This window comes from Gigantopelta aegis, chromosome 4 (assembly GCF_016097555.1).
Source record: "Gigantopelta aegis isolate Gae_Host chromosome 4, Gae_host_genome, whole genome shotgun sequence".
Lineage (NCBI taxonomy): Eukaryota > Metazoa > Mollusca > Gastropoda > Neomphalida > Peltospiridae > Gigantopelta > Gigantopelta aegis.
Window position 1 is genome coordinate 108,819,818 of NC_054702.1, and position 22,877 is coordinate 108,842,694.

Consider the following 22,877-nt stretch of genomic DNA (forward strand, 5'->3'; position numbering starts at 1 on the left):
ATGTGGACATATAGTCTTAGAGAGGAAACCTGCTACATTTTTTCATTAGTAGCAAGGGATATTTTATATGCACCATCCCACAGACAGGATTGCACATACCACAGCCTTTGATATACCAGTTGTGGTGCATGGGCTGGGACGAGAAATAGCCCAATGGGTAACATTAAAAAATACATTGAAAATTTGAAAGTCTGTGTTCCCATAATTTTGATCAGATAGTTCTGAAACTTGATGCTATGACTTGACATAAATCATGCTACACTTGGCAAACATGTTGGCTCTGAGTGAATTACCCATACTGTTCACGTATACCACTCAGTCATTAAGATTGGGTATTACTTCAAACATGTTGGCTCTGAGTGAATTACCCATACTGTTCATGTATATCACTCAGTCATATGTACAAAGACTTTCAGACAATTCTATTCCCAATTGACAAATCTGTATGTAAACACTGAACAGCTGCCAAGTATAGTTCCATTACAGCAGCCACAAAATATGGCATCCAGACATCATTCTTGGTTTTTGTTTTGTTTTTTACAAATATTAAAATATGTCTTATATAATTTTAAATGGATCATTCTTAAACTGTACACATGGATATTCTAAGGTGGTCTTTACAAATTAATGTATTATGAATACAAATATGTTTAGATTGCCAATCATTTCACAGCGTGTTCAATTCATATACATTAATACACATCAGCCACAGGCATAGGAAGGTGCCCAAAAGTGGAGGGGACACACACACACACACACACACACACACACTCACACACACACACACACACACACACACACACAGAGACACACACACACACACACACTCCCACACACACTCACACACAGACACACACAGACACACACACACACACACACACACACACACACACACACACACACACACACACACACACACACACTCACACACACAGACACACAGAGACACACACACACACACACACACACACACACACAGAGAGACACACTCACACACACACACACACACACACACACACACACACACAGACACACACACACACACACACACACACACACACACACACACACACACACACACATACACACACACACACACACAGACACACACACACACACACACACAGAGACACACACACACACACACACACACACACACACACACACACACACACAGAGACACACACACACACACACACACACACACAGACACACACACACACACACACACACACACACAGACACACACACACACACACACACACACACACACACACACACACACACACACACACACACAGAGACACACACAAACACACACTCACACACACACACACACACACAGAGACACACACACAAACACATACACACGCACGCACACACACACACACACAGAGACACACACACACACACACACACACACACACAGAGACACACACACACACACACACACACAGAGAGACACACACACACACACAAACACACACACACACACACACACACAGAGACACACACACACAACACACAACACACGCACACACACACACACACACACATACATATATATATAAATACATGTATAAATATATAAAAAAACATTGCTGCTCCCACATGCCCCCTTGCCCCCCCCCCCCCCCACCCCCCAATTAGGCCAGTGCATCTATTACATCTACTGAAGACCAAATTGAGAATTAAAGAGTGGAGCTCTCTAGGCTGATAGGCTTCTTGTTACAGAATACAACTCCGGTCACTCTATATACATACACAGTGAAACCCCTCTAAACCCATGGGACCAATTAAAAAGTCCTGCTTTTAGCGGTATCCATTTCGTAGAGATTATGTTTGGTACTCATATTTATAAACGGACTATGAAAATTCTGGTTTACAGAGGGTCTGGTTTTGAGCGGTTGCACTGTGTTTGTTGTGTGTGTGGGTTGTTGTTGTTGTTGTTGTTGGTGGTGGTGGTGGTGGTGGTGGGGTTTTTAAATTTAAATATGAGACTTAATTGCTTCAATTATAATGATTTAAATTACTACTTTTATTGAGAATTTCTACATCTATCATGATTAATTGGCCATTGTTGTCACCAACATGGCCGTAACATAAAACACACTGATGTCATTGGCCACCTGCCAGATCTAGAGTTTCAGGTGATTTATGAAAATCCATGTTTGGATTAACCTCCAGATTTGGGCTTGACGTAAACACTGTAAACATTGTACACACCATCATTAACAGTACAAACCATCTTTTTTTATTCACCCATTATGGCAACTGTTTTTCACCTGTTGTATTTTAACCTTGAAGTTTTACTTTTTTTTTAAAGTAAACATTCTGTGACCTCTGTGTTTTGATTTTGAATCTGCTGAATAGTCTTCTTTCCTGTGCGGTGTAAATAAATAAGCGGTTGATACTGAAGACGGGTTGTTTTCTTTCACGGTGTGCTGGCTCACCTGCCGATGCTGCCTGTCATCACGACCCACAGGCTCCATTCAGCGAGTGCTGATGCATTATTTAAACAACTTGTTGACGTGGGATGTTCATGTAATAAAAGAGGACAGCTTTTTGTGAGGTAGATTAGAAGATGTGAATGGCAAGTGTATCGTGATATTTAGGTTGATAAAGTGAAGGCACACACACACACATACACAAAACCTGGCTTAAAAAAATTTATAATTTTTTTTTTTTACAGTAGGTTGGAGAAGATGATGGTTACCTTGTCAGCATGTAATTTACATACTAGCTTCTTATTACGATTTATATAAACTGTTATCATTAAAGTGGTATTATAGGATTTTACCATTCTTATTTTTACAAGATAAAGATAATATTATATCATATGTCATTAATGATTAGTTTTCATATGTCACATATCTAATGTTCAAGTCTCAGTTTGGTGTTTGGTGTCTAGCGTTAATTTTTCTGATTGGTGTTTAGCGTTCAAATATCAGTTTTTTGTTTGGTGTTTAGCGTTCATATCTCAGTTTTGTATTTGATTTCTAGTGTTCATATCTCAATTTTGTATTTGATTCCTATTGGTCATATGACTAATATGTCAGTTTTGTGTTTGATGTCTAGCGGTCATATGTCAGTTTTGTGTTTTATGTCTAGTGGTCATATCTCAGTTAAAAGTTGTGTTTGATGTCTAGTTGTCATATCTCAGTTTTGTGTTTGATGTCTAGTGATCACATGTCAGTTTTGTGTTTGATGCTGGTATTTGTATTTCAGACCGGCCTCGGTGGCGTCATGGTTAGGCCATCGGTCTATAGGCTGGTAGGTACTCAGTTCGGATCTTTCTTTCTTTTCTTTTTTTTCATATTTCAGTGATGTGTCTGTATTTCTAATATTCATATTTGAACTGGTCATATCTAGTGTTCATATTTCAGTCTTGTTGGCCCACATATCTAGTGTTTACTTTTCACTTCATTGGTTAGCTCTGCAGTTTGGCTATGTCTCCGTGTCTGGTGTTCACATTTTAAGTTTGGGTGAGTGGGTGGTCAGATCTTGTGTTTACAGTGTGGTGTGTGGATCTAATAATATTAATATGTCCATGCTAAGTGGATTTGGTGGGTCTGGGTCACACCATGACTTGGTGTGTGCGTGTGTGTGTGTGTGTGTGTGGTGAGGATCTTCTGCTTGATGGCTTGTTATTGTCTTACACTGCACCATGATGTTCACAGAAACCACAAAATACATTAAAATACATTATTTCCACTTCCAACATGTTTTATTTTTAAAATGTGTGTGTGTGTGTGGTGTGTGTGTGGTGTATGTGTGGTGTGTGTGTGTGGTGTATGCGTGTGTGTGTGGTGTATGTGTGTGGTGTGTGTGTATGTGTCTGTCTGTCTGTCTGTCTGTGTGGTGTGTGTGTATGTGTGTGTAGTGTAGTGTATATGTGTGGTGTATGTGTGTGGTGTGTGTGTGTAGTGTGGTGTGGGTGTGGTGTGGTGTGTGTGTGTGGTGTGTGTGTCTGGCTGTGTGTGTGGTGTGTGTTTGTGTGTGTGGTGTATGTGTGTGGTGTGTGTGGTATGGTGTGGTATGGTGTGGTGTGTGTCTGTGTGTGTGTGGTGTGTATGTGTGGTGTGTGTTTGTGTCTGTGTGTGTGTGTGTGGTGTGTCTGTGTGTGTGGTGTGTGTGTATGTGTGTGTGGTGTGTGTGTGTGTATGTGTGTAGTGTATGTGTGTGGTGTATGTGTGTGGTGTGGTGTGTGTGTCTGTGTGTGTGTGGTGTGTGTGTGTGTAGTGTGTGTTTGTGTGTGTGTGTGTGTGTGTGTGTGTGTGTGTGGTGTGTACCTGTCTGTCTATCTGTCTGTATGTGTTTATACCTGATAACTTAAGAAATTGAAACAGTTATCACATAATATTTATTATGAAGAAAATCTATCAACATAGGATTGTTTATTTTGTTCTCTGTTTCTTGGGAATTTTACAATAGTTTTTCAACGTTTCTTGAGATGTTAGATTCAGTTCACAGGTCAGCTTCCGCGAAACTATTGAATATCATTATAAGCACAACAATACACGAACGTGAATGTATTGAGCATGGTGTATGTGTGTGGTGTGTGTGTGTGGTGTATGTGTGTGTGTGGTGTATGTGTGTGGTGTGTGTATGTGTGTGTCTGTGTGTGTGTATGTGTGGTGTGTGTGTGTGTGTAGTGTAGTGTATGTGTGTGGTGTATGTGTGTAGTGTGGTGTGTGTGTATGTGGTGTGGTGTGTGTGTGTGTGGTGTGTGTGTCTGGCTGTGTGTGTGGTGTGTGTTTGTGTCTGTGTGTGTGGTGTATGTGTGTGGTATGGTGTGGTGTGGTGTGTGTGTCTGTATGTGTGTGGTGTGTATGTGTGGTGTGTGTTTGTGTCTGTGTGTGTGTGGTGTGTCTGTGTGTGTGGTGTGTGTGTATGTGTGTAGTGTATGTGTGTGGTGTATGTGTGTGGTGTGGTGTGTGTGTCTGTCTGTGTGTGTGTGGTGTGTGTGTGGTGTGTTTGTGTGTGTGGTGTGTGTTTGTGTGTGTGTGTGTGTGGTGTGTACCTGTCTGTCTATCTGTCTGTATGTGTTTATACCTGATAACTTAAGAAATTGAAACAGTTATCACATAATATTTATTATGAAGAAAATCTATCAACATAGGATTGTTTATTTTGTTCTCTGTTTCTTGGGAATTTTACAATAGTTTTTCAATGTTTCTTGAGATGTTAGATTCAGTTCACAGGTCAGCTTCCGCGAAACTATTGAATATCATTATAAGCACAACAATACACGAACGTGAATGTATTGAGCATGGTTTTTGAGTCTCGTGTTTACTGTTTCATTATGATTTAAATATGTTAATCTATAATTCTAATAACACATATAAACATGTTTTCACCACAGATTGAAAAGATAGGAAATAATGCTGTTTTAAAAGTTTTTCTACACAGGTGTGGCTTTTCCTGGTTTAACATTTACCAGTCTGTATATAAAAAAAAAAATTATGCTGATTAATTCTGAATATTTTATTCATGAAGTGCTCCATTATATAAAAGTATGTATTTATGCATTGTATGTTTATGTGACAGTCAGACAATAAAACGGATGGGGAGCGGTGGTGTGGAAAACCCAACACACTGTTCACATTACCTGCTGATATGGAAATTGACAGTTTCAGAGGCTGATTTCAGATTTTATTACAGGGCTAAGAATTTCATTCAGCTGTTAAGTATTTTGGTTGTAAAGTCCTTTGAACCGTGTCAACTGCGATGCGTCGTTCAAGAAACTACCATCCTAAAAACTACTTATGAATAATGAAATGTTTGTTGCTCATGCTGGTAGGAAAATTAAGTACTTTTATTCCATGTTCATTTAAAAATGAATAATAAGAAAAAGTAATTATTATTATGAAAAATTTACATTCATGTAAAATTGTATTGTTAATTGTATTCACTTTATTAATGTAATTTTTTTCCTAAACACGAATACACTTTGTCATTGGTGAAAAGCTGAGAAGATTCAGTTTCAAGATGGTTTAGTCAATTATTTTTATTTTTCTCCAACTCATTCTGAATGGCAAAATAAATTTATGGGTAACCTAATATTTTGATGTACAGGTTTTTTTGCCCACCCGTGAGTTTGAGCAGGGATGTGAAAATGACATACCCACCATTTTAAATGATGGATGAATCTGACTTGTCTGAAAAGTAGGGTTTTGTATTTTCATTCAAACAATTATACCATCTTCCACCATGATGTTGCAGCTAGAATACTGGTAAGGATCAAGAGCTGTTTACTTACACCCTAAAATAAACAAATAAAGAGAAGATTGCAGCAGATAAATTTTTCAGTTTTTCTTCCATCTTAGTTTTGTCATGTAGCACACACCTTTTTTTGTTGCTTTCTTTCTTTATTCCCCTATGTTTAAAAACAGTAGGAATTAATTTAAAAATGTTTTAGCTATTATAGCCAAGGGTTTTTAAAATTATCTTTAATTTTACAGATATTAAACTAATTAATTCACAGATTACAATAGTCATGTATGACCTGTTTCACTAAACATATGACTAGTGGAAATGATGTGACACTTTATTAATATGATTTTACTCTTTAAAACTTTGTGAAAGATACATATAATTGCTATATCTACAGAAGACGAAAATATATATCAGTTGTTAATAATACAAATTATGCAAGAAATACACCTTTTATTATTGCATTAGTATATATGAAAATGGCAGCCAATAAACAAGATGATGAGGATATCTACATAGATATCCACAGATATCCTCTTTTTTTTCTTCTTCTTCCTTTTTTTCTTTTTCTTCTTCCGTTTTTTTTTCTTTCTTCTTCCGTTTTTTTATGTTGAACCCCACTTTATCAGTGTTAATAGCAAGTATATTTTCACCAGTCTGTAACACGTGATGCTAGTATAAACCCCACTTTATCAGTGTTAATAGCAAGTATATTTTCACCAGTCTGTAACACGTGATGCTAGTATAAACCCCACTTTATCAGTGTTAATAGCAAGTATATTTTCACCAGTCTGTAACACGTGATGCTAGTATAAACCCCACTTTATCAGTGTTAATAGCAAGTATATTTTCACCAGTCTGTAACACGTGATGCTAGTATAAACCCGCTTTATCAGTGTTAATAGCAAGTATATTTTCACCAGTCTGTAACACGTGATGCTAGTATAAACCCGCTTTATCAGTGTTAATAGCAAGCATATTTTCACCAGTCTGTAACACGTGATGCTAGTATAAACCCGCTTTATCAGTGTTAATAGCAAGTATATTTTCACCAGTCTGTAACACGTGATGCTAGTATAAACCCCACTTTATCAGTGTTAATAGCAAGCATATTTTCACCAGTCTGTAACACGTGATGCTAGTATAAACCCGCTTTATCAGTGTTAATAGCAAGTATATTTTCACCAGTCTGTAACACGTGATGCTAGTATAAACCCCACTTTATCAGTGTTAATAGCAAGCATATTTTCACCAGTCTGTAACACGTGATGCTAGTATAAACCCGCTTTATCAGTGTTAATAGCAAGTATATTTTCACCAGTCTGTAACACGTGATGCTAGTATAAACCCCACTTTATCAGTGTTAATAGCAAGTATATTTTCACCAGTCTGTAACACGTGATGCTAGTATAAACCCCACTTTATCAGTGTTAATAGCAAGTATATTTTCACCAGTCTGTAACACGTGATGCTAGTATAAACCCCACTTTATCAGTGTTAATAGCAAGTATATTTTCACCAGTCTGTAACACGTGATGCTAGTATAAACCCGCTTTATCAGTGTTAATAGCAAGTATATTTTCACCAGTCTGTAACACGTGATGCTAGTATAAACCCGCTTTATCAGTGTTAATAGCAAGCATATTTTCACCAGTCTGTAACACGTGATGCTAGTATAAACCCCACTTTATCAGTGTTAATAGCAAGTATATTTTCACCAGTCTGTAACACGTGATGCTAGTATAAACCCCACTTTATCAGTGTTAATAGCAAGTATATTTTCACCAGTCTGTAACACGTGATGCTAGTATAAACCCCACTTTATCAGTGTTAATAGCAAGTATATTTTCACCAGTCTGTAACACGTGATGCTAGTATAAACCCGCTTTATCAGTGTTAATAGCAAGTATATTTTCACCAGTCTGTAACACGTGATGCTAGTATAAACCCCACTTTATCAGTGTTAATAGCAAGTATATTTTCACCAGTCTGTAACACGTGATGCTAGTATAAACCCCACTTTATCAGTGTTAATAGCAAGCATATTTTCACCAGTCTGTAACACGTGATGCTAGTATAAACCCCACTTTATCAGTGTTAATAGCAAGTATATTTTCACCAGTCTGTAACACGTGATGCTAGTATAAACCCCACTTTATCAGTGTTAATAGCAAGTATATTTTCACCAGTCTGTAACACGTGATGCTAGTATAAACCCCACTTTATCAGTGTTAATAGCAAGTATATTTTCACCAGTCTGTAACACGTGATGCTAGTATAAACCCCACTTTATCAGTGTTAATAGCAAGTATATTTTCACCAGTCTGTAACACGTGATGCTAGTATAAATCCCACTTTATCAGTGTTAATAGCAAGTATATTTTCACCAGTCTGTAACACGTGATGCTAGTATAAACCCCACTTTATCAGTGTTAATAGCAAGTATATTTTCACCAGTCTGTAACACGTGATGCTAGTATAAACATGAATCATTGCAAGGGACGGGATGTAACTCTGTGGTAAAGTGTTTGTCTGATGCATGGTCAGTCTAGGATCGATACCCATCAGTGGGCTCATTGGGCTATATCTTGTTCAATCTGCTATAGCTGGTATATCAAAGGCCATGGTATGTGCTGTCCTGTCTGTGGAATGGTGCATATAAAAGATCTCTTGCTGCTAATGGAAAATTGGAGCAGGTTTTCTCTCTAATACTATATGTTAAAATTACCAAATGCTTGACATCCAATAGCCATTGATTAATAAACCAATATGCTCTAGTGGTAGTATTAAACAAAACAAAATTATTATTATTTGGATAACCCCCTAACGTAATGAAGTTTTACTATTTTGAGTATGAACTGATTAAATTAAACTTTAGAAATCAAACTGATAGAAACTCAGAAAACTATATATACAGTATAACCTCGATTTACGGCCTACTGTGGTACTATCCTGAGTACTCTGACTGTAAGAGAGCTAGATGGACATTTGGACAGTTATATGCTCTCATTACAGTCACAGACCAAGCTATGTAATTGACTTTCAATCGCTGCCAACCAAAGAGTAGTCAGAGATTCCCGCTCTAATACCACAACAATCAAATGTCAAATACATTTACATTGATCATTTTCAAGTTCCTTGATTAAAAAAAATCCAGATATTAATCATTAATACACACACTATAGAAAGAAACCCAACAGCACCCACATTCAGCTAAGCTTTGGTAAACTTCGGACAGCAGAATTCTAAGTTCGCTGACCTATATCCTGACATTGTGTCACATGATCGCCCACTCAGCCATTCTGTCTTCCAGGGGCCATCTCATACAAGTACTCGGCAATCACCCAAAAAAGGTTTGTTTTGTTTAACGACACCACTAGAGCATATTGATTCATTAATCATTGGCTATTGGATATCAAATATTTGGTAATTATATCATAGTTTTAGAGAGGAAACCCCATTAATAGCAAGGGATGTTTTATATGCACAGACAGGATAACACATCTCACGGCCTTTGATATACCAGAGTGGTACACACACCAAGCAGGCATACGACTCGTAAATCAAATACTTTTTCACCTTGAGAAAACGTGAATGTAATATTGTTTCTGTGTGTGTGTGTGTGTGTGTGTGTGTGTGTGTGTGTGTGTGTGTGTGTGTGTGTGTACCACTCTCTGTTGCTTTGGTGATTGTCCGCAGTCCAGTGGTAAAGTGCTCACTTGATGCTTGGTCGGTCTCGGATCGATCTCCGTTGGTGGGTCCATTGCGCTATTTCTCGTTCCACCCAGTGCACCAAGAGTGGTATATCAAAGACTGTGGTATGTGATATCCTGTCTGTTGGATGGTGCATATAAAAGATCCCTTGCTACTAATGGAAAAATGTAGCAGGTTTCCTCTCTGACACTGATAAAATTACCAAATATTTGACATCCAAAGCTGATGATTAATGAATCAATGTCCTCTAGTGGTGTCGTTAAACAAAACAAATTTGTTTTGGGGTGATTGTCGGGCACTTGTCATATTTTGATATGAGAGTCCCTGGAAGATGGAATGGCTGAGTGGGCGATCATGTGATGCTATGTCACAATATAGGTCGACGAACTTAGAATTCTGCTGTCTGAAATTTACCGAAGTTTAGCTGAATGTGGGTGCTGTCAGATTTCTTTCTATAGTGTGTGTATTAATTATTAATATCTGGATTTTTTTTTAATCAAGGAACTCGAAAATGATCAATGTAAATGTATTTGATGTCAAACAGGATTGTTGTGGCATTAGAGCAGGAATCTCTGACTACTCTTTGGTTGGCAGCGATTGAAAGTAAATTACATAGCTTGGTCTGTGACTGTAATGAAAAGAAAGAAAGAAGTGTTTTATTTAACGACGCACTCAACACATTTTATTTACGGTTATATGGCGTCAGGCATATGGTTAAGGACCACACAGATTTTTAGAGGAAACCTGCTGTCGCCACTACATGGGCTACTCTTCCGATTGGCAGCAAGGGATCTTTTATTTGCGCTTCCCACAGGCAGGATAGCACAAACCATGGCCTTTGTTGAACCAGTTATGGATCACTGGTCGGTGCAAGTGGTTTACACCAACCCATTGAGCCTTGCGGAGCACTCACTCAGGGTTTGGAGTCGGTATCTGGATTAAAAATCCCATGCCTCGACTGGGATCCGAACCCAGTACCTACCAGCCTGTAGACCGATGGCCTGCCACGACGCCACCGAGGCTGGTTTGACTGTAATGAGAGCGTATAACTGTCAAAATGTCCGTCTAGCTCTCCTACAGTCAGAGTACTCGGCTAAAACCTCTCCAACTTGCAGTCTACTTTATGTTTTGCAAATCATAATACATCTTTTTACTGGCTTCTGTGAACATGATTCATTCTAACAATGTAAAAAAAAACATTAAAGCCTAGTATAAAAGAACTACAAATTAATTTTTTATATTCCACTAACTTTAAAAAGTCTTACAAATAATTGAATTCTCCAAAAAAGTTTTTACGCAAGAAGAGCTGCTTATGAATTTGTTATCTAAATGTGTTTTTTTAACATTTTGCTACTAATCCTGTCTTTGAAAACAGGAACAAAGTGTGTTGATCACATCATGGCTGTTATTACAACTGGTATTACTGCTCTGTTGTGTGTGCACTCTTGATCCAATCCAATCCAATATTTATTTACATGCTCATATACCACGAAGGTTTCAAGCATGTCTGTCCTGGGCATAATCTCTGGCCTTTGCCACTCTTGTCAAGTGCACTCTTGACATTGTGCAATTCTGCTGGCGTATGAAAGTAGCGTGTCTTGGTGAACTCGTCAGTGCCTTTCATGTGTGCCCATGTGAAAAGCTTTGTGCTCCTCCAGTAGAGGAATTTCTAAGCCCAGCAGTGAAGGCAGAATCATCTTCGTCTTTTAAAAGCTACGTGTCACCTCATCTTTGACACGAGATACATCTTGGCAAACATTTTCACATTTTACGATTATTCTGTCACGGCCGGGAGATTTTAGCCCTATTTAATTTCTCCACTTTTAGAATCATCAGCTATTACAATACACCGAATCTGCCCATCTCTCCTTACAAGCTCAGTGAGGCTTCATCTGACATACCTGTACACCTCCCTATTGTGCCCGTGTGCAAATAAAGAACATTTATATACCCGTATTTGCGATCACTTGTAAGCTATATTTGCCGACAGGGTCATCAAAGCCCGGTTCTCTTTCTCTGTGTCCTTTGGGCAGATCCTAGAGGGAATAAAGACACAGTCTGTGTTTGTCATCTGCGTCCATAATATTTGATCACCGGATTTGAATAGAGGTCTTTAGAATCAGACTTTGATGATCATGCTCGTACCGAAAGGCATAGGCTGTGGTCATAAAAGAATATGTTCTGTTTGTAGTCCACAGTATAAGAAAGGTTATTGACAAAATGTTTCTTATGCTGTTTGAAAACACATGTATATCTGAAAACAGATGTCGGAAGGTGTGTACATACTGCGGATGAAATATCGTTCTCTCACAGATAATTAGAATGGTTGAATTCTCAACTGACATGGTCGTGTGAAAGACTGTCTTGATATCTGAGAAATGTTAAGGGCTATTTCTTACACAATTAGCTAAATCCATCTATTGACCCGATATTTTCAACATTTCGGTGTATTTGTCTTGTCCTGTGAATAACATTAAACCATGACAGAAAACAGCACACAGTCATGTTTGTGACTTATTGTTGGACATTTTCTTCATCACAAAAAGCTATCAGTTTGAACTGAATTCAACTTTCATCTACCGTATGTCTATGTAATGAAAAGTTATTAGAAATGTTCAGGTTTTCTAGACATTTGTTGTTTTGTTTTAAAGAGTTATATCCATAGTTTATAGGTGGGCCAGGACGTAGCCCAATGGTAAAGCAGTTGCCTGATGTGCGGTCAGTCTAGGATTGGTTGTTGTTTTGTTTTAAAGAGTTATATCCATAGTTTATGGGTGGGCCAGGACGTAGCCCAGTAGTAAAGCAGTTGCCTGATGTGCGGTCAGTCTAGGATTGGTTGTTGTTTTGTTTTAAAGAGTTATATCCATAGTTTATGGGTGGGCCAGGACGTAGCCCAATGGTAAAGCAGTTGTCTGATGTACGGTCAGTCTAGGATTGGTTGTTGTTTTGTTTTAAAGAGTTATATCCATAGTTTATGGGTGGGCCAGGACGTAGCCCAGTAGTAAAGCAGTTGCCTGATGTGCGGTCAGTCTAGGATTGATTGTTGTTTTGTTTTAAAGAGTTATATCCATAGTTTATGGGTGGGCCAGGACGTAGCCCAATGGTAAAGCAGTTGTCTGATGTGCGGTCAGTCTAGGATTGATTGTTGTTTTGTTTTAAAGAGTTATATCCATAGTTTATGGGTGGGCCAGGACGTAGCCCAATGGTAAAGCAGTTGCCTGATGTGCGGTCAGTCTAGGATTGGTTGTTGTTTTGTTTTAAAGAGTTATATCCATAGTTTATGGGTGGGCCAGGACGTAGCCCAGTAGTAAAGCAGTTGCCTGATGTGCGGTCAGTCTAGGATTGATTGTTGTTTTGTTTTAAAGAGTTATATCCATAGTTTATGGGTGGGCCAGGACGTAGCCCAATGGTAAAGCAGTTGTCTGATGTGCGGTCAGTCTAGGATTGGTTGTTGTTTTGTTTTAAAGAGTTATATCCATAGTTTATGGGTGGGCCAGGACGTAGCCCAATGGTAAAGCAGTTGTCTGATGTGCGGTCAGTCTAGGATTGGTTGTTGTTTTGTTTTAAAGAGTTATATCCATAGTTTATGGGTGGGCCAGGACGTAACCCAATGGTAAAGCAGTTGTCTGATGTACGGTCAGTCTAGGATTGGTTGTTGTTTTGTTTTAAAGAGTTATATCCATAGTTTATGGGTGGGCCAGGACGTAGCCCAATGGTAAAGCAGTTGCCTGATGTACGGTCAGTCTAGGATTGGTTGTTGTTTTGTTTTAAAGAGTTATATCCATAGTTTATGGGTGGGCCAGGACGTAGCCCAGTAGTAAAGCAGTTGCCTGATGTGCGGTCAGTCTAGGATTGATTGTTGTTTTGTTTTAAAGAGTTATATCCATAGTTTATGGGTGGGCCAGGACGTAGCCCAATGGTAAAGCAGTTGTCTGATGTGCGGTCAGTCTAGGATTGGTTGTTGTTTTGTTTTAAAGAGTTATATCCATAGTTTATGGGTGGGCCAGGACGTAGCCCAATGGTAAAGCAGTTGTCTGATGTGCGGTCAGTCTAGGATTGGTTGTTTTGTTTTGTTTTCCAAAGAGTTATATCCATAGTTTTGATGGGTGGGCCAGGACGTAGCCCAGTAGTAAAGCAGTTGTCTGATGTGCGGTCAGTCTAGGATTGGTTGTTGTTTTGTTTTAAAGAGTTATATCCATAGTTTATGGGTGGGCCAGGACGTAGCCCAGTAGTAAAGCAGTTGCCTGATGTGCGGTCAGTCTAGGATTGGTTGTTGTTTTGTTTTAAAGAGTTATATCCATAGTTTATAGGTGGTCCATGACATAGCCCAGTAGTAAAGCAGTTGCCTGATGTACGGTCAGTCTAGGATTGGTTGTTGTTTTGTTTTAAAGAGTTATATCCATAGTTTATAGGTGGTCCATGACGTAGCCCAGTAGTAAAGCAGTTGCCTGATGTACGGTCAGTCTAGGATTGGGCCAATTGGACTATTTCTTGTTCCAACCAATGATATTGGTATATCATAGGCTGTGGTATGTGCTATCCTGTCTAAGGGATAGTGCATATAAAAGATCCCTTATTACTAATGGAAAAATGTAGCAGATTTCCTTTCTAAGACTATATGTAAAAATTACAAAATGTTTGACATCAAATAGCCAGTGATTAATAATTCAATATGCTCTAGTGGTGCAGAGTTCGAGATTAAAAATTTTGGGCAGTATCCCAGTTGGATACTAACATTTCAAAATCTGGTATCCCACCTGATAATTTAGTATCCCACTTAAATGAAATTCATAAATAACATTGTAACAAACGTGGACGACACTGTTACTTAACTTCACTAGTAAATGACGACTTTCATTGTTTCAGCGAAAAATAAAAACGCAGGATTAAAAAACCACAAAAAAACAACAAACCCTCCCCCCAAAAAAAACAAAAAAACCCCAACACCAACAACAACAACACAAAAACAAACCCATTATATGGTATCCCGGTGGGATACTGGGTTCTTGAAGTCTGGTATCCAAAATTAAATTCTGGTATCCCCGGGATATCAGGATACCGTTAATCTCGAACACTGTGGTGTCATTAAACAAAGTACACTTTTTAGTTTGTGGGTCTGGTATTAATCCTAAATTGGTTCTTTTTTGGTTTAGACACAATTAAAGTAACCTTGTTTGTGTTTGAATATCATTCAACCTCACTAAACCAGATACCTCTTAAAGCTGGACATTTTACTTGATACAGAGGGTGGCCAGTTTAGAGGGGTTTCACTGTATATTAAAACAGGTTTCTGTTGAATCCACATCCCTGTTCAGCAATAATATTTTTATGTGGGGGTATTGTATCTCAGTTGGGGCTGTTTGAATTGGTCATTACTGTAAATCAGGAAATTTTAGCGAGCATAAAATGTTAGCGAATTTAGCAAGGCCACACAAGATGCTAATATTTCATGACACTAAATTTAAAGATGCATACAACAGACTATTTCAAACAAAATATATAGTGTGTTTATTTTGTCAGTGATTAACTTGGAACACAACAATACATGTAGTTATATTATATTGATTATATATAGCAAACAGCAATAGTTAGCATGCACATTAAATCAACTTTCTACTAAATTTATCAAAACTATACTCTGTCAAAAAAGAAATGCATAGGTGAAATATTCATGGAATTATCTCTTTAATACAAAGTAGCATAATTTTGTTATTTATGATCGCATCACAGTCAAATCTGACATGAGTATGTGACAATGTTCTTGCTATGGAATGACGGCATGCAGTGGAGGCATTTTCGTCACCAAACTGCGTCGCATGAGGGTGCTGAAATCAGTACCTTGTGTGGCCACCAGCAGCAGCAATCACTGCGCGACATCTCCTTGGCATAGACTGAATGAGTTTCTGAATCCGGGCACGTGGAATCCTAGTCAGTTCTTCCTGCAGTGCATGTGACAGTTGCGGAAGCGTCTGAGGCTCCGGATCACGCTGGTGTACACGTCTGTCCAGTTCGTCCCATAGATGTTCAATGGGGTTGAGATCTGGCAATCTTGATGGCCATGGCAGCACATTAATGTTCTCATTCTGTAGGAAATCCATTGTTACACATGCCGTATGTGGCCTGGCATTGTCCTGCTGAAAGAGTTCTCTCTGTCGATCTAATATGGGAAGCACGTGACTGCGAAGAATTTCATCCCGGTAGCGTACAGCTGTCAGGTTGCCTTGTATGAACACAAGTTCACTTCTACCGGTGTATGAGATGGCTTCCCACATCATGACACTCCTTCCACCGAATCTGTCAACTTGGGCAATGCAGTTGTTGGCAAAACGTTCATTGCAGCGTCTGTAAACATGTTTCCATCACGTCACTGTAGAAAGAAACGTGACTCGTTGCTGAATCATACTCGCTGCCAGTTTCCCAAGTTCCACCCCTGTACATTCATGCACCAGCGAACACGTAAGTGTCAATGTTGACATCGCAGGACAGGGCCAACATACAGTCTCCTAGCCCGTAAACCGGCTTCTTGAAGTTGGTTCCGATGGTTTGTGCAGACACCCTTCTCAAACCAGGTATGCATCCAGCAGTGTTCGTTGCTGTGGCAGTTCGGTGACGCAAGTGCAGAACCTGGATGTAGCAATCTTGTGCTGCAGTTGTTATGTGAGGTCTTCCACTTCTGGGCCGGTCTTCAGGTGATTGAAACTGCTGGTACCTGTCCCAAAGGCGTGAAATGGTGCTCTGGTGGACGTTCATGTGGCATGCGAATGCTGACTGCGATTCACATAACTGGAGGTGGCCTATTGCAGTGTTTTGATTCAGCAGGCTTAGTCTTGGCATCTTGTAACTCATCTACATCGAAATAGAAATGAGGCATCATTGTGAGCATTGCAGCTTTAAATATCCATCACTACCCCAATCGTTTCCCCGAGTTTCACGTGCATTCGCCAAAATCTGACCATTTCACACCGATTTCCTGCAATTGTCGCACAACCTGCCTTAAATTTGTTTTACAGTGCATTTGGGCATGCTGTCCCATTCCAGAAACATTAGCAAACATGGTCATTCAGCAACATTGTACGAAAAAACTATATTTTGTAAAATCAAACACTTTTCTTCTTTCCCTATCACCTATGCATTTCTTTTTTGGCAGAGTATATTATTTCAGCTGATCCTACAACTTAAGCTGCCTTTTTTTAGCATTTGATATGACGACTTGCTAAAGTTTTATGTCAATAATATGTCAATTATTTGGGTTTCATAAACATTTTAAGAATGCTAATATTGTATAATTTACAGTATGTGCATTCATCAAATTAGTATTGCTGAACACTTATCATAAACGGGGTGACAATTTTGCTTATAAATTTGTTCAACTTTTTTTAGATAAAAAAAATTCACAAAGTATATAGGGTTTAATGCTATCATATCTCCTCACCATAAGTCTATTTGTGGTTTCAGTGAGTGCTTCACCACTGGTACGTGTTATCCTAATCAAAAAGAGTAGCCCATAAAGTGTTGGCAGCAGGTATCCTCTCCCATTATCTTTAGCACATGTCTGATGTCATTAACTATAATTAAAATGTGTTGAGTGCATCATTAAGTAAACCATTTATTTGTTTCACTCTATAACCTGATTTACTAAAACAAAACAAAAACAGCTACAGTTCAAATAAAATCATGTGTTTTTACTGCCAACAGGTATCCTCGACTGCCTTAATGCAATAAAAGTCTTATTGCTTGGCTCATAAGAACTTGATGGTGACCCCCCACTCCTCTTGGAATCCTGTATCAACTCTGCTTGGGGACCACAACATATTTTTCCTTCTATATATTTAAACAAAAGAAATTTTAAAAGAACTGAAAATTGTTGTCCAAAACATTGCTGAGGTGTTCTTGAAATGCTAGTTCATCTCATTTGAGACCACAAAAAGATAAACATGTCTTGATGGAGAATGCACTCCCCCTAAATAGATTCTGCTCCTTCCTGTTTTAAATATTAATACATACAATTCAAAAGTATATATGTATGTCACTCTTAGAGTGTCATAACGATTAACTCTATTGCATCTATATTGGAACTAGTCACCAACATAGTTAGAAGAATGGTGCATCACAGGATGAATATCAAGCTGGATGATCTATTGTAAATGCTAAAATATTAAAACAGCAGTTGAAGCTAGGTTTAATCTCAAACTTTTATCAAAGATGAAAAGATTACAAAATCATGAACCTGTTGTTGGGTTTTGTGAGTTTTTTTCTGTTTTTATTTTAGTGTGTTTTAGTGTCTACAAGTATGATACTTGGTTGTTTGAGAACAATGTTGGTAAAATATGTTCCTAAATCTGTTACCTTTAGTACTATAATGTATCCTGAGCTGTTAAGTTTGGTCAGTTTAAGTGTTATGAGTCCAACAACCCAGATGAGGTGACAGCCACTAGACAACATGTAGCATCATAAAACATATTCAGGTCCTAAAGGAGTAATACATAAATAAAAACATCAGCCTGACATAAGATCATCATACATTACTTCTGACAGCTGGTTTCATCAGTATAATAAAAAGTGCATTTTTAAAACTGAAATACTTGTCCACAGACATATTAAGAATAAAGGGGGATTATATTAACAGATCTATTGTTTCAAAGATGTACTTTAATGTAGCTTTCTTTTTCTTTTCTTTTTTTTTTTCTTTTTTTTTTACAATATATAGTTTAGTTGTTACAGTAACAATAATGGCTGATGAAAAATGCAATTATCAGTTAAAGACACTCTAAAAAGGTTATTTTTCTATAAAATTATTATTATTTTACATGTATATCCTTTATATTGACTGGATATGTAAGTGACCCAGTTATTTCATTAAAAAAAATGTTTTAAAAGAAGCTTTTTTTTATCTCTTTTCTACATGAAGCGTTATACACTAACACCTGTTAACATTATGTTATTTCTCTTCGCTCTACTGCACATAATCCAAAAAGATTATTTTTCTATAAAACTTATTCTTATTTTACATGTATATTATTTAAATGGATATGTAACTGGCCCAGTTATTTCATTAAAATAAAAATTAAAAAAACCTTTTTTCATCTCTGTTTTTACCTGAAATGCTATACTCTAAGACCTGTTAACATTATGTTATTTCTCCTCTCTCGACTGCACATTAAAAATTACCCTCCCTCTGTGGTTTGGGCTGTCTATTATGACTACGAGCTCAAGGTCGTTTGTGGTTTTCTCCAGGTGAATCAAAACGTGCAGCTACTTAAGGACAATGTACACATCCTGTGACCTTATCAGATTATGAGGAAAAGAACACCCGTCTACCCATTGATAAATTATTCCACTGACATCTTGTGATCAAATTATTACTAAAAACTCAAGTGGCATACTTCCTGCTCTGAAGAGATTATTTTCAATCGATAAATTGTGAATAAGACGGTGTTTGTTATTGGACTTTTTTTTTTTAATTCAGAGTATTATTTAATAGAAAACTAGCTATAGAAAGTGTATTTACATGGTAACTTGAGCATTTTTTTAATGAAGAGAAAACAGTTGGACATTTTTTTTTTTAAATCCATATAAAAGCATATTATTAGTAAAAAGTTAATTTTTTTGTTGGAACATTATTTAAGATCAAGTTCATTTGTATTGACGTGAAAGTCTGTATTATTAGTAAAATGTTTATTTTCTTGGTAGAATATTATTTAAAATAAATTTTATTTGCATTGACTTGAAAGTCTGTATTTTTAGTCAAAAGTTGATTTTTTTTGCTAGAATATTATTTAAAATAAAGTTTATTTGCATTAATTTGAAAGTGTGTGAAACAAAATGTTCAGTATCTAGTGTGTTGAAGTGTGGACTTTAATTTAGTTTTCTTACTATTTTGAATTCTAATAAGTCTGTAAGACCGATGTAACAGTCACCTCAACAGCTATCAAATGTGGTCTCACAAGAGAGTTAGGTTCTTAATACAAGTTAATATAATTATGATACTGTAAAGTAGTAAAATTACTTTATATGACAAGTCAGTGAGACGTAACCTAGTGGTAAAGCACGAGCCTGATGCATGGTTGATCCAGGATCAATTCCTGTCAGTGGGCCCATTGGGCTATTTTGCATTCTATTTCTCATATCAAATGCCATGGTATGCCCTATCCTGTCTGTGGGATGATAAAAGATCCCTTGCTACTAATGAAAAAATGTAGCATGTTTCCTCTCTAAGATTATATATCACAATTACCAAATGTTTGACATCCAATAGCCCATGATTATTAAATCAATGTGCTCTAGTTGTGTCATTTTACAAAACAAAGTTTAACTTTCATGTGACAAGTGACTATTAAACAGAGGTGCCTATTTCTCATATTCAGCAGGTTTGAATGAATGGGAAAGAAAAAACATAATGGCAGAAAAGTTACATTTTCATGAGTCATATTTTGAGTTACAGCAAACAGTATTTTAAATATTGGCCCAGTGGAAATCTGGCTATAGCTAAACTCATCTATATTGGTCACTCAAAGTAAATACTAAATGTGGTTTTTACAATTAAGTGGTTTTTATGTAGAGGTAAAATCACTGAGTATCACTGACATCTGATATTGGTACTGTCATAGCTATAATTTTGCTACATATCTCATGATTGAATTATGGTAATACAACTGGTTTAACATATAACATAAAGTTATAACTGATAATAAAGCAATTATAGACCTATATTAACACTTTAGCAAACAAATACTCTAACACTTAAATCTGAGTATAAATTTAAACATTCGAAATTGTAAAAATAACTGGTATAGCAATTTGCTGTACAGTCGCAATTTAAATGTTTAATAAACAAAATGCATTATTATGTGTACTGTGTTAAAGTTATGTGAACTTGTACGAACCCAATTGATGTTAAGTGACTCCCAACAGTAAGTCATTAATAAAAGACAACATTTTAATAATTATCAGTACCAATATCCGTTGTCGGCCCCACACAGTGAAAATGTACTTGTGTGTTGATGAATGATCAAAAGTATCTTATAGACGTGTTTAACTGAACATGTAAAACAAGTATGTTATATGTATGATAAATGATGGGCTAAAAGTAACTTAGTGTTGTTATTAAGTAAGCAATATAATAAATCTACAGGATCTCCACTTGTGACATGTCAAACCTTTCGAACTACTTGGCCACCTTGTGTGAAGGTCAAATGATTTCAGTCTATCAGGTGCCATAAATAAGTATGGTAATGGAAGAACAATGGTTACATATTAAAATGATAAAAGCTAAAAAAAAAAGAAGTTATTACTCATCTCCATTCACATGTATAATACGTCTTGAACTTGAAGTAGCAGTTGTCTCCCTTTGAGCAGTCAGACCTAGAAGGTTGGTTCACACTACATTCAATGCATGTAAAGTTACTGTTATCTCTGTTATAAGCAATCCAATTTTGTGTTGCAATTAAATATTTATGTAAATGTCAAAATAACAAATTTATTGTCATATTTTAGGCTTGGCCATCTGGCCCATGGCATATCTTTTGATCTAGCACTGTCCAATATTGAAATATATTTTTGAATCTATTGAGTATTGTAAAATTATATCAACATTTATAGCAAATTGGCTTTTTTAAGCTAAAATTACAATATTATTTTTATTAATATAATTTGAACTATTATTATAATTTGGGTCATAAAAAAACAAAAACAAGTAAACATTTGGGATTTGACAAACATATTTCATTATTCAAATATATGTATTTAAGCCTATTCATCAATATCTCTCCCTGCCTGTTTTTAAATAGCAAATTTTCTTTTGTAGGCCAAAAAAAAGTTTGGCTGAACTTTGACCTTGTGTAATTATTGAATTAAAATATCATATAAATGCCCGAACGATAAAGTATAATTTTATCAGTTGAATTAATTACAGACCTATATTTACAAAGGTTTTTTTTGTGTGTGTGTGTATATGTCTACCCCCACCCAATAATAGAACGGACACCTATTCTCAACTGTAATACTATCTAGTTCAGTTGGTAGAGTGCTCGCCTGAGGTACACACATCATAGGATTGAACCTCGTCAGGGGACTCACTGGTTTTTTTACTCCCAACCAGTACCCCACAACTGCTATATAAAAGGCTGTGGATTGAACCTCGTCAGGGGACTCACTGGTTTTTTTACTCCCAACCAGTACCCCACAACTGCTATATAAAAGGCTGTGGATTGAACCTCGTCAGGGGACTCACTGGGTTTTTTACTCCCAACCAGTACCCCACAACTGCTATATAAAAGGCTGTGGATTGAACCTCGTCAGGGGACTCACTGGTTTTTTTACTCCCAACCAGTACCCCACAACTGCTATATAAAAGGCTGTGGATTGAACCTCGTCAGGGGACTCACTGGGTTTTTTATTCCCAACCAGTACCCCACAACTGCTATATAAAAGGCTGTGGATTGAACCTCGTCAGGGGACTCACTGGGTTTTTTACTCCCAACCAGTACCCCACAACTGCTATATAAAAGGCTGTGGATTGAACCTCGTCAGGGGACCCATTCAGTATTTCCCATCCCAACCAGTACCCACGACTGCTATATAAAAGGCTGTGGTATATGTGAGAATCAAACTATCACAGTCATATTTGAGACAAGACGAGTGTCAAGTTGATTCATATAAGTGTAGTGGCATTCATCAGACCATGTTAATCATACTTATTGTAATAATGACACTGAAGGTAGTCTATAGTACTGAGGGGTGGGATTTGGCTCAGTCGGTTGAGTGTTTTCTTGAGGTGCTTTCGTTGCACGATCGAGCCACCTCAGTGGATCCATTCAACTGACTGGGGGTTTTCTCGTCCCAACCAATGCACCACAACTGGTCAAAGGCTGTGGGAAAGTACATGTAAAAGATCTCTTGCTGCATTAGGAAAAATGTAGTGTGTTTCCTCTAAGACTATTTGTCAAAAT